Here is a 14,496-nt window from a genome sequence, read left to right on the forward strand (position 1 = left end):
TTTAAGCTGTAAGAACAGTTAGCAAGAAGCCTGCCACGGCCATACAGTTTGTAACCAATATAAGCCTCTGTGTTTACTTGATCGGGTTTGAGCGGCTTGGGACTGGCGGGTGAGAGAGATTTGCCCTGACTGTGGGCCAGGCAGGAAAACTCTAGCTACAAATGGCGTCCAACGTGGTGGCAAGAGTTTCCACCTAAAAACTAAGAAGAAAGATTCTAAAACGGAGCTAAAAACAGCTTCCTAATTGTCTCTCTCAAATGAGCAGCAGCTGCCAGTTTGAGCTACTGGTGGGTTCCTAGCGTATGCCCTATGGCGGGAATGAGGCCTCTGCAAGTGGCACATTAAGCTGCGTGGTGGATTTAGCCTTTTCTAGTACAAAACAAAAAAAAAAAAAAAAAAAAGAGGTTTCTGTGCTACACGCTGCTTGGATAAAAGCATAGACCCACGATAGCTCCCAGAGCTGGCGGTAAACCACCGCCATGTTGGGAAGCTGAGGTGGGCGGAGCCAGCATCCACAGCTGCTGCAGCTTAAAGCAATAGATTCACAATAAGACAGATTCAGATGTAATAGTTTAAAATGTGTGTAAAATATACGTAGGCTTGAAAGAGACAAAAAAAGGTGATATATACAGTATAGAAACAAATACATGGTTTTAAAAAATAAAGTCTTTAAAGAGACAGTAAAATTAATATAAAAAATAAGCCACGTAGAGATGACTATTACACAGAGAGTCTGGATTGTGTTGTCTTTGGGATTCTTAACTACAGAGAGATATTTGATTGTAAAGGAAGCTGAGTTAAACCAGTATGTATATTTTAAAGATACTTTGACTTCAAAATTTGGATGTAAGGATATGTTGCTTTGGAAAAGAGTCTCTTTTGTTTCCACAGAAAGCAAGAGGCTATGGATTTGTTCCAGAGTAAGATACATCAGGTTTGACCAGCCAAGACCCCCTGAAAGGTCTCTGATGACACCATGGCCCAGATGATCCAACATCCAGAACCGTTTCAAGACAACTGGCTCAGATGATACAGCCTCACGGACTACTCCATGATCCTAAAATTTTCTTTGTTTCCCCAGAAGATACAGCGCCCCCCTCCAGCAGGAAGTAGTAAGAGAAGCTACGCCCAAATTCCCAAATATACCAAGCTGACTTTGGAGATGTGTAAAGGTTAAAACCTTCCTTTTTAAGAAAAGAAAAGGGGAAGTACTGTGGGATGGTCTGTATGTCAAATATGTTGCTGATTGGTCAATAAATAAATCACTGATTGGCCATTGGCTAGGCAGGACGTATAGGCGGGACAAGGAGGAGAATAGAGCGGGGAAGTGGAAGGCTGAGTAGGAGACACGGCCAGCCGCCATCAGGATAAGGAAGATGTAAAGTACCGGTAAGCCACAAGCCACGTGGCAAGGTATAGATTAATAGAAATGGATTAATTTAAGCTGTAAGAACAGTTAGCAAGAAGCCTGCCACGGCCATACAGTTTGTAACCAATATAAGTCTCTGTGTTTACTTGATCGGGTTTGAGCGGCTTGGGACTGGCGGGTGAGAGAGATTTGCCCTGACTGTGGGCCAGGCAGGAAAACTCTAGCTACAAATCCCTCCCAAGTGTGCCCAGCAACTTGCATTTTAGCTAATTCTAGACATAGTTAAGTTGATAACCAAGAATACCTATCACAGGAATATTTTCCCTTAATACCCCATGTTAATGGAATGTCAATATATACCTTTTAAATATGTCTTATACACATATCTGTGACCTAAATTGTTTCCCCAAGAGAAACAATTTCATTCCCTTGGGGCATCATTATCACCTTGAGAACACGTCTTCTAGATCGTACCTAATGACCTGGTTTTGCCCAAAGCACCCACAAATCCCTTCAAGTGTGGGTATCAGGTCTCAGAATAGAACCAGGCTGCAGAGATGCCATGGGACAGTGATAGAGCTACACAGTCATGACTCTTTCAAGAGTGTATCTCAAAATCTAATAGGTCTTTTAATAAAAACCTGGGGCCAGATATTGGGGTAAATGCTGAAAGATCAGGGAGACAAAAGAACAAGACACAGCCACTTCTCACCTTGCCAACTCCATGACTCCTCTACTGAATGTCTCTGAGTCCTCACCTGAAAGGCTCCAGCTAGAAAAGCCTCTAGCTGAAAAGGACGCTTCTTCCAAAAAGCCTTTAGTTCCTGTCTCCTCATGCCTTATGTACTTTTCTCCATCCAGCCATCACTTCCTGGGATTAAAGGCATGTGCTTCCCAATACTGGGATTAAAGGTGTGTGCCACCACTGCCTGGCTCTGTTTTCTCTCCTAGACTGAGTCAATCTCATGTAGTCCAGGGTGGCTTTGAACTCACAGGGATCCAGACAGATCTCTGCCTCCTGAGTGCTAGGATTAAAGGTGTGCCACCACTGCCTGGCTTCTATGTGTAATCCAGTGGCTTGTTCTGTCCTCTGATCTTCAGGCAAATTTTATTAGGGTGCACAGTCTATCACCACCAAGAGTGGCTGCATAGCCTCAAAGGGTGGGGTTTGCCCTGTCCAATTCCAACAAGTGAGCTGTGGCATTTGCCAGTGTCTCCCTACATGTTTTCGGTAGTCAAGATCTCCTTTGCACAGAAGCATCCTCCTGGAGACTAATGGGTTCTCCAGCACCACTTAATCAAAATCTCTCCCCAAGATGTTTTAATGTAAGCCCTGATTGCTAGTGCTTGCTCCAGTTACAATGTAACTGTGTGAATTGCCGGGGTAGGGGTGGACCACAGCTGCTGTGTAGAAAACCAATGAGCGTGGGAGAGAGAGGAAATGGGACCCTGCTACAGGCATGGCAAAGGAAACTGTAATAACAAAACAGGGTAAGTAAAGGTTCAAAAAAGAGACTGTGGAAAGACATTAATGCTGCCATATGTCTGATTTGTGCTAAGTGGTGTATAAACATTTCATTTCACTCTGCTGTGCCCTAGGAGTAGATACTATTCTCTCATCTACACAAATGAAACCTGAAATTACCATGGGCAAAGCAGGGGAATCTGCGTTTACATCCTTGTCTGTCTGTCTCAGACCTGTGCCCTTCCACCCTGCTGTCCTCACAGCCTCAAGAGGCCTCATGGCCTCACCATCCACCCTATGAGCCACAGAGACCATTAAAGACAGCCACTCAGATGTAAACCTAGTAAGGTGGCCTTGGTCAAAATTAGAGGCTGAAGTATATATCGAAACTTAGCAAACTTAGAAACTCCACAAAGCGAGCCTGGGGTGGTGGCACATGCTCATCATCCTGGAATTTGGGAGGCAGAGACCAGGGAATCAGGAGTTCCAGGTCAACCTAAAGTACACAGTGAAACAGCCTCAAAACAGTTCAAAACAAATAAATTGATCACGTCTAAAAAGCAATGAGGAGAAAAGGTGGGGCGAGGGGGAACAGGGAGAAGAGGGGGCTGGTCCATTATCAAGTCTTAAGTAGCCAGAAACCTGAGGGGACCTGAGTTACTTCAGGAAACAGACATCAGAGTCCGTGGGGAAGAAGGATGAGAAGCAGTGATGGTGGTTAGAATCTGAGGAAGCAGAGAGAAAGGAAAACGAAGAACCTCAGAATAACAGCAATCTGTCTGTCTTGAGAAGGTGGGACCGAGAGTCCAGTCTTCTACTCTGCCAAGCCCTGTCTGACCTCCAAGAAATGAGAGGGGGGAAAAAGAACAGAGTGAGTCAGCCCCAGGAACCCTAAAAATGGGAGAGAAAGGAGAAGGCAGATCTTCCCCTTCCAGCCCCAGACCAATGTCGTACCTCCCAGAAAAACCTGTCTCCGCTCTGGGACAAAACTTGCTGCACCACAAATCCTGAAGAATGGAGGGAGGAACCCTGAGAACCTGAGGCTTCTCACAGGCAGGTGTGCAGGGGCCTCGAAGTCCCAGGTGTGAGGGAACACAGAGAGGATCTGTGCAGGGGCCTCGAAGTCCCAAGTGTGAGGGGACACACAGAGAGAATCTGTGCAGGGGATACAGAGTCCCAGGTGTGAGGGGACACACAGAGAGAATCTGTGCAGGGGATACACAGTCACAGTGAGAGGGAACACAGAGAGGATCTGTGCAGGGGCCTCGAAGTCCCAAGTGTGAGAGAACACAGGGAGAGCCTGGGCAGGGGCCACAGAGTCCCAGGTGTGAGGGGACACAGAGAGCGTGTGCAGGGGCCACAGAGTCCCAGGCGTGAGGGGACACAGAGAGCGTGTGCAGGGGCCACAGAGTCCCAGGCGTGAGGGGACACAGAGAGCGTGTGCAGGGGCCACAGAGTCCCAGGTGTGAGAGGACACACAGAGAGCCTGGGTAGGAACCGCACGGTCCCAGGTGTGAGGGAACACACAGAGAGCTGTGAACACCTCCCCTGTGGAGGAAAGACTGTCCTCCTCATTAAATGCAAACTGAACCCCTTCGGGATCACCACAGATCAACCCTGTGGATTATAGACTGGCTGGAAGTCCAAAGTCAGAGAGCTTTTCCCTGGAGAATCCCACCACACCAAGATATTTTTCTAAAGGGTGTATCAGTGGGAAATGAGGGAACTCCTGGATAATGCACTGGACACCAAGAGCCCCTGTGCGTACATCTCTACACTGTGTCAGAGTTTGCTGAATGCCGGGTCATGGGTGGCATCAATTTCATGGCTCTCTATCCACCCCCTCTCTCATTCTCTGAGGGGGGTATATGCAGGTGTGCAGGCATGTGGAGGCCAGGGGTTGATGTCTCAGGTGTGCAGGCATGTGGAGGCCAGGGGTTGATGTCTCAGGTGTGCAGGCATGTGGAGGCCAGGGATTGATGTCTCAGGTGTGCAGGCATGTGGAGGCCAGGGATTGATGTCTCAGGTGTGCAGGCATGTGGAGGCCAGGGATTGATGTCTCAGGTGTGCAATCATGTGGAGGCCAGGGATTGATGTCTCAGGTGTGCAGGCATGTGGAGGCCAGGGGTTGATGTCTCAGGTGTGCAGGCATGTGGAGGCCAGGGGTTGATGTCTCAGGTGTGCAGGCATGTGGAGGCCAGGGATTGATGTCTCAGGTGTGCAGGCATGTGGAGGCCAGGGATTGATGTCTCAGGTGTGCAATCATGTGGAGGCCAGGGGTTGATGTCTCAGGTGTGCAGGCATGTGGAGGCCAGGGGTTGATGTCTCAGGTGTGCAGGCATGTGGAGGCCAGGGATTGATGTCTCAGGTGTGCAGGCATGTGGAGGCCAGGGATTGATGTCTCAGGTGTGCAGGCATGTGGAGGCCAGGGATTGATGTCTCAGGTGTGCAATCATGTGGAGGCCAGGGATTGATGTCTCAGGTGTGCAGGCATGTGGAGGCCAGGGGTTGATGTCTCAGGTGTGCAGGCATGTGGAGGCCAGGGGTTGATGTCTCAGGTGTGCAGGCATGTGGAGGCCAGGGGTTGATGTCTATTGTCTTCCCCCATTGGTCTCCACATTGCTTTTCAAAACACATTTCATTCTTTACAAGTTTTATACACATACACAACGCATTTTGATCACATCTACCCTCCATTCCACTTTCCATCTCTAACCTTCCCTAAATTGTTCCAACACACTCTTTTGCCAACTTTATGTCCTTTTATATATTGCACTGAGTTCCATCATTGCTACCCATGTGCATGTGGGTACCCTACTAAAGGCCATAAACTCCCCCTCAGAATGATCCCTCCTCCAAAAGCCATCAACTGTCAATAGCTCCCGAGTAAGGGTGTGGCCTTGTAAACCTCACCCCAGTACACGCTGGAATCTTAGCTGGCTTGATCTTGTGCGGGTCTTGTGCAGACAAGCACAGCTGCTGATGAGTTTGTGAGTGCAATGGCCACAGCATGTTCACAGGGCAGAATTTCACAGCACCCCTCCCCATCTTCCAGCTTTTATGTTCTTTCCACCCTGAGTGATCCTTGAGGCTCAGTAGGGCAGGGAGACTTGATATAAATTCCCCATTTGTAGCTAAACAACCAAAGACACCCTCATTCTCAGCACTTCGGCCAATTCTGAGTCTCTGCATTGGCCACTGCCAACTGCAAAACCAAGCTTCTCTGACCAGGGTTGAGCAGCCCAGGGCTAGGGTATAAACATGAGTGTTTAGAACACAGCTTGACAACATGATCATTTAGCAAAATAGCAAGAGTAGGTTTATCCCTATGGCCTGTGGCCTCCCTGCCCATGGGTTGCTGACCAGGTTTGCAACACCAGGCATGAATTCTATGCTGTGGAGCAGGCCTTAAAATCCAATTACAACATCATTGGTTATCTTCATAAGTCATGCCATTATTGTACCACTGGGTATGCTGTATTTGGAAGCTTGCTATATAGCATGGAGTGTCCCTCACTAGGTAAGATGTTGAATGCCTTTCCTCTCCCAGCAGCCTGTACAGCACTTTCCAGCACTGTGAAAACTAGCCAGCACGAGGGAAGTTTCTCATGCAGTTTGAGATGGGTTCCTCTAAGTCTGCGATGTTTTCAGTAATATTCTTAGAGTGGGCAACCAAGAACATGGAAATAGCCTGTGCTGTTTGGGAGACTTCCAGGAACTCCCTGACATAACAGGTAAGGATGTATTCCATGCTTGGCAGGGAGATTTTTGCTTCACAACCCATGTCTTCTGGAAGCAGTGTTGGTCAAGCCAATGAAAGGTAACTCCGTTCAAACTTCTTCTTTAAAATTACATTCTATAGTTAGCTTACAAAGTAGTGAGTCTCCCTGAGCCTTTTGTGGATGTTCTTAGTTTCAGTTAATTTACTCCTATACCACACCTCAATTCCATCCCTCTGTCCCCAGCTCCACTCAAACGTTTAGATCCCAGTATTCTCCCCTCTTCTTTCATATCACACGTGTTATACTACCCCTCCAGTTACATTTTAAGTGGGTGCAAGATAGCAGGTCTCCATGTGGCTTTTCAAACAGCCTTTGTCTTGGTTGACTCACCTACTACTGTCTCATCCCATCCTCCACCCTCCCTGTTTAAACCTTTCTACTCCTCAGATTTTCCCTCTCTACCTTGATTTTACCTGTTATATTCTTCATATAAATGAACCTTATGGTACCTTTATAATTTCCTGGTTTCCACACATATCCCAAAATTAAACACACAAAACAAAAGATACAAATCTGGGAACCACCTACAAGAGAGAACATGCACCATTGTCTTTTTGGGTCTAGTAACCTCACTCAATATACTTTTTTTCCAGTTTTATTCATTTACCTGAAAATTCCAGGATTTCATTTTTCTTTATAAGTGGATAAAATTCCATTGTGTATACGTACCACATTCTCATTCCCTATTAATAAGTTGGTAGACATCATGGTAGGCTTGGATAAGAATGCTGCACACAGACTCAAATATTTGAACACTTGGTTCATAATTGGTGGGACTGTTTTGGAAGGATTAGGAGGTGTGACCTTGTTGAAAAAGGTGCACCCATGGGGACAGGCTTTGAGGTTTCGAGGTCTTTCAAAGACTGTGATTCCCAGTTCTTTCCCTCTCTGCCTCATGGTTGTGTAACAAGATGTGAGCTCTCAGCTGTTCCTTCACTCTGCCATCGTGGATTCTAACCCTCTGGAACCATAAGCCAAATAGGGCTTTCTTTTATAAGTTACTTTGACCATGGTATGTTCACAGCAAATACAGACATCTGAGCTGTTTCCATTTCTTAGCTATTGTGTGTGTATGCACATATGTATGTGTATACATATATATGCATAAGACAGGGTCTCTCATTGAACCTGAAATTCACCAATTCAGCAAGACTATCTGGCCAGGAAACTCCAGGGTGGCCTCCTCAGTGCTGAGGTCACAGGTGCACTCTACCACTTCTGGATTCTTGAGTGGGTGCTGGGGATTCACACACAGGCCCTCACACTTAAACAGCAAGCACTTCACCAATGAGTCTTCTCTCTAGTCCTCAGTAATTCCTAAACTACACAGTATTGTTTATATGAATGTGTGTCTGCATACTCAAGTGTCCATGTGGTGTGTGTGTGTGTGTACCTACGTGTTACAGAATAGCCACAAAAGGGTTTAAGAGACCACAGGGTTTGAAGTATCTGTAATGAAGACAGAGGCAAAGAGCTGCCACAGATGCAGGCAAGAGTCTTTGTTGGGGAAGAGATGAAAGATCGTACCACGCAGCAGGCATGGAGCTATTCAGGGTGCAGAGCTATCAAGTGCTGAGCCAGTTATCAGGCGGATTCAAGTGTCAGCTGGAAGAGAGCCGTGTATCACAGACAGGAGAAGTCGCACCCAGACAGGGGTGGGAGCCTGGTGGTGATTTTCCTGGATGAGGCTCATGACACGTGACCAGATGAAAAGCTAGCAGCTGCCATTTATTGGTCTTAGGATACTCTGTCTTTTATAGCCCTGATGATGAGCTGGTGTGATTGATAAGTCTGCTGTCTGGTAGGAATTTATGTAGTCATGTGTATACTTATTTATCGGCACAAATAAATTACCAGTTGTGTTTGTGTTGTGCAAGTGGATGGTGGCAGTGTGTCTGCTGCAGTCTAGGTGCAGAAGGGCTAGAGAGTGACATGGTTAGGGTAGTATGCACTACCCTAGCAGAGGACCCAAGTTTGGCTCCACATCCCCACACCAAGTTATCTCACAACCACTTGTAACTGCAGCTCCAGGAGATCTGACGCCCTCTTCTGGCCTCTCTGCTGGCTACATACCACACACACACACACACACACACACACACACACACACACACACACACAAACACACACACACAGTATTCTATCTTGGTACTTAAACTCACACAGACGTACCTCAGGTACATCAGAACTTGTTTTTATTATTTATTTATTTATTTATTTATTTATTTATTTATTTATTTATTTATTTTGGTTTTTCGAGACAGGGTTTCTCTGTGTAGCTTTGGAGCCTGTCCTGGAACTCACTCTGTAGCCCAGGCTGACCTCGAACTCACAGAGTTCCGCCTGCCTCTGCCTCCCGAGTGCTGAACTTGCTTTTATAAGATTAATTCTGTCATGCCCAGGCACAGCCTGAAAGCTGCTCTCTATACAGCACACAGTAACCCAGACAAGGACGATAGACTCGTCTCAGCCTCCAAATCATTTGTTTGTCCACTGGAGAGGGAAACTCTCAATGACCTATGAGGTGCCTCTGAACAGAAGAGCTGGCATGATCTAGCCCCTTAGCTGGAGCACAGTGAGTCTTAGCAAGCCTGAGGGGCTGATGAAGATTTCAAGGTCTTCAGAAGAGCCCATTCACAGCAGGAACAAGCAGTTTCCTTCAAATAATTTGCTCATACTATTGCAATGTATGTTTAAATGGCTTAAATTTCTTCAGAGGACTATTGTTAGGTTTGACTCCAATACTTCCTACAGAGCTGGGTATCTGGAGAATGAACTAGCCTGTAGGTGGGGGAACTATCCCTGGCTACAGGAGCTCCCCTTATTTGGTTTGCTCATTAACCATATTCTCAATGCATTGAGCCTTTAAAAGTAACCACTTAATTTCTACACAAAATGCTTATTAAAAATGTTAAGGCAGTGTTGGGTAGTTCTGACCCAGACAGAAGAACCCCCACTTAGTGTTTTTCCAAGAGCAGCTCAAAGGACTTCTCCAACCTAGGTTTGTGTTTCCAGGAACTATGAAGGAGAAATGGCTTGGTTGTTCACTGGGCATTTACCAAGTAGTTCCACCTGATGGACAGGCTAACTCAGAGGGGCAAGCTAGGCCTGATGGGAAGGCATCTTACTGAAGACACTCTGGCAGAAGCCTGGCTCCATTTGACACACAGATTTTGATGTGGTAAGTCCCATTCCAGGAAAATTATGTCTCTATAACAAAAAGCGAGGCCATCTGCATCTGAGTCCATCAAGGTGATAGGACACGTATAGTTTAGGAGGGAAGGGGTGGGAAGGGTGGGGGAGGAGGGGAAACAGAGGAAGAACAGGAGAGAAAATGTAGAAAGAGTGAAAGGAGAAACAGAGCAGAGAAGAGGGGAGGGAGGGAGGGGCAGAAGGAAGGGAATGAACCAATTTAAAAGGAAAACTCCCACGTTCTTCCTTGTCTGAGGCAGCAGACATTCCACACTGTCACCGCTCCACAAATCCACAGATTGGTTGTATGGACTCTGCACCGCAGACAGACACTATCTAGTCTATCTCCGTCCAGTGAAAAGTTCCCTGAATTAAAGCCATAAGACACGAGATGCAGATTGCTAGCTCACTCCATAGAAACTGGGCATAGATACAAACACCGTCCACTCATATTTTTGTAGTGCTTGCAACCAAACTGGCAGTAAGCACCAATAACCACAAGGCTGGCTGCCGGGGTGCAAGAAGGGCCCGGCCAGAGACAGTTTTCCCTTGGGTGCTGTTTAACATGTCTTGTTATTTGAAACCTGTAAGATTATTGTCCATCTAGAAGTAAAGTGACTGAGTGAGTAGAAATACCTTAAAGCTTTACCTTAGTGGCAGCAGCAGACATTCAGATGTGCTCATATCAGCCAAGAGAGGGAGTCTCCATGGGCATTCTCTTCCTCCCAACCCTCACTCACTTCCCCCCTCTCCCAGTGGAGCCCTAGCTATCCTTAAGTTCTAGTCGTCATGCTAACAATTTTTCAGAACGTAGACTAACAGGAAGATGCTTTCTGTGCAAATGTTTACCGCTGACATTGTGTAGAGTCATCCACACATGGTGATGCTGCGGACGAACCAGCATTGGCCTTGTTTTTAGTTCCCTATGGATACAGCCTGTGCGCAGGGCAGAGGACTGCACATACACACTCCAGGCCCAGCCTTAGCTCTGAGAACAGAGATTGGTGTGAATTAAGAAAAGAAAAAGAAAAAAGCACCTTCTTGAAAAGTTGTGTTCATAGACAGGTGCCCTCTGAAGTGCTCTTACTGGAACACAGAACAAACTAAATGGTGTTGCCAGGGGAAACCGGCTGGCTGGCAGTGTATGAACAGTTTATCATGGCCCAACAGGTCTAGAGGCTGGGCTTTCCACAACTTCTAGGAGAATTCCATTCTCCAGTTAAGATTAAAGCCAATGAAGGGAACTGTCAGTACGTTCATTTCCAGCAGGCCAGGGGCATTCCTGCCAGAAGAAGGTGGGTGCCTGTGGGTGCCTCCTCCCATGTTCTAGTCCTTTGCTGCCTTCTCTGGGTTTGGTGGCTTTGTCCTGTATGGGTGACATCTTCCTGGTAGAGGAAGAGAATCCAGTGAAACTAAGATAAAGTCATGTGACCACTGAGCATACTCACATGAGATGTTGACCAAGCTCTGTGCAGCTTGTGGTGCTCTGAAGTCAATGGCTCTGGGGCTGGAGCAAAGGGGCAGCAGGCTGCATGGGCTGCTCCTGGGAAGGACCAGAGTTCAGTTCCCAACTCCAGAGTGATAGATAGTGCGCAGGTACGGTGTCATATCAGGCAAGGCGGCTCACAACTGCCTGTAACCCCACCCTCTTCTGCTCTCCACAGGGGCCTGCATGCATGTGCTGCACATAAACTCAGGCATGCTCACACATGCACACATAAGTAAAAAAAAAAAATCCTGGCCGGGCGGTGATGGCGCACGCCTTTAATCCCAGCACTCGGGAGGCAGAGCCAGGCGGATCTCTGTGAGTTCGAGGCCAGCCTGGGCTACCAAGTGAGTCCCAGGAAAGGCGCAAAGCTACACAGAGAAACCCTGTCTCGAAAAACCAAAAAAAAAAAAAAATCCTTAAAGGAAAATAGCATTGAAGGCACTTTTAATAGAGCAAGAGTGGGAGGTTGGGGCTTTGTTTCCCAGCACCAGTAGTGAACTGGGCAGGTGTGGCAGCTTGGGATTGTTCCTGACATCATCGCCCAGTGAGATCTGCTCCAGACAGCACAGAACCCAACCATGTCTCTCCTGTCCAAGACCCAATAGTAAACATCACTTCTGCTCCATTTAGAGGGTTGGTTTGTTGTTACCATTTTATTGTTTCCAAATATCCTATGAAGCCATATTAGTCACAGAAAGCTTGTCTAGGGCATAGAATGCAGGTGAATGGCATTGAGGGATACTTTCTGTGAGCCAGGATGAGAACTGCTCGTGAGAGCACTTTTCAGTGATTTCACCCTCCCCTAGCTGAATATCCTACCCCAGCAGTGATGTGCAGACATTGGCAGTTCCTCTGCCTTAGCTTCACTTTCTGTGCCATAGCAAATATGTTCTCTGTTGCTCTATGCTATCTTTACCATCAATACCTAAATGACAAGTCAATGAGTTATGCCCATGGGCTGATAGCTTCTGTTTAATTTTATATAAGGAATCTAATTTACCTCTACTTAATTCCACAACCATCTTCCTAGGCTCCCAGGGGGTAGTGCCTCTTGCTCAATTCTATTTAATTTCTAAGTTATTTCTGTTTAATTAACCCACCTTGTGTCTTGATTACCTGTGGGCCTCTCACTGCTACTCTCATGTGCCATCTAGACTTGGTGTCAATTTAAGAGTTTTAATTTTTCCAAGATTTCTTGATAGAAAGCAGTGCAGTATGAACCAATGAGCAGCTTTTAATCAGTCAAGTTCAGACAGTTAAAACACTGCTGTTTTATTTTTAAACAGTGGAGCAAATGACAAAGAAATTGTAAGACCCAAAAACACTGGGTAAAAATAACTCCCCACCTTCAAGGACACTGTTATGCAAAACTAAACATTACCAGAGATGATCTCTGAGGAATAGAAGCACACACCCGGCAGTCAGCACCTGGGTGACTTTCAGTCAGAGGCACGAACAAATAGCTCCTTAGACTTCAAAAATCTAAAATTTTATATAAATAGACTTTTTAACTTTTTGTTCTATGTATATGAGTGCTTCGTCTACATACATGTATGTACATCATGTGTGTGCAGTACCTGCAGAGGCCAGGAGAGGGCATCGGATCCCCTGGAACTGGAGTTACAGAAGATAGTGAGCCACCATATAGGGGTAGGGAACTAAACCTGGGCCTTCTGTAAGAGCAGCCGGGGTTCTTCATGGCTGAACACTCTTTGGGTGCTGTGAACACTATGAAGAGACTCTTCTAGGCTCTCAATGCCTGCACTGATTTAAGTTGATCTGCTGTTTTAGGAAAAGGTGTTGCCATTCAAGATGAGGGTTGGCAGTGTATGATATCAGCTGGCTGTCGCCAGAAGTGGCACACCACCAGAGTCTCCCTTTGCTGTGCCATCTGTCTTTGTTCTGTTCGGTTTTACAGGATGAAATAAAGTTTACCTGGAGAGAATCTGACAAATTCACAGACTTGAGATTCAAGGATCTGAGCTGTAACTCGCAAACCTGAGACCTCTGTCACCTGATTTTCCGCATTTATAACCGAAGCCCGAGAGAGGAGCATAAGGCTGGTCCAGCCACTTACACAGGGGGACAAGTGACAGGTAGTAGAAGAACCAGGAAAAGCGGCTCCCAGGAAATATGGCTATGGCAGAAACTGTACTTCCCTTGTACAGTGGAGAATTCCAGTGTGTTGGACCAAGAGCTGAAATTCTTCTCTGATATAAACTGCAGATGCCCCAGAATGGGAGTCTGGCCCTTCACTTAAAAATTTCATTTCATCTGAACTAGCCTTTCCTTCTAAGGGTCAATCCAATTACCCAGGATAAATACCAATGCCTCCGCCATAGCCCCATCAATCTCAGAAGAGGATCTGAGGAGGGAAGCAGAGCAGAGAAGCAGACTCCCAAGGGCTGCTCTTGGGCCACAGCTCAGTGAACCCAGGTGAGACTCGGTCAGGAAGACCGTGGAGAGAGCCCTTGTCCTCTCCATAGCCCTCCTTCATCCAGAGAAGTCCTTCACATACTGTTACAATCAGACTCCTAATTAGCCCTTAAAGCCATTTTTACCTCTCAAATGACAACTGTTTACACATGTGGGCATCGACAACATGGGGTTCAGTTTTGTCTTAGCTCTAGCTCGCTCCACTGTATACTTCCCTGAGAAGGATAAATGTATACAGACTTGGTGCTCAGAGCTGGTGTGATCCAGGCCCACAATTCTTCTTCCAAACTTATAAATTCCTAAAGCTCTAAAATACATATACACATACACATACACACACACACACACGGTACAAAATCATTTGGCAGACAAAAAAAGGATTTTCTTATTTATCCCATTTAGTTTCAATGCTGCTATGTTTCACTGCTAAAATATTAATGCATTTGAGAAAGAGCACTGTTCCAGGCCCACTGGGAGTATTAATATTCAAAGCACATCTGGCTCCAAGTCCTTTAGGTGAGGAGCTGTGATTTGTTTAGCAGACAAAGAAAGGCCTTAGCTAGACCGGCAAACCTGAGTCTGAATCCCCTCTCTAGATACAAGGACTTGTCGTCTCTTAGTATGTTGACTCCATTCTGTGGAAGGGCTCAATTAGTATCTTTTCAGGAAAGGGAAGAAAAGGGGCATGTTGGACTAGATGGATGTTACATTATCTTCCCTGATAGGGGGCTGGGAGATAATGCAATATGCAAGAGCATTTGCT

Source organism: Peromyscus californicus, unplaced genomic scaffold (assembly GCF_007827085.1).
Source record: "Peromyscus californicus insignis strain IS unplaced genomic scaffold, ASM782708v3 Scaffold_8__1_contigs__length_139910024, whole genome shotgun sequence".
NCBI classification, from domain to species: Eukaryota; Metazoa; Chordata; class Mammalia; order Rodentia; family Cricetidae; genus Peromyscus; species Peromyscus californicus.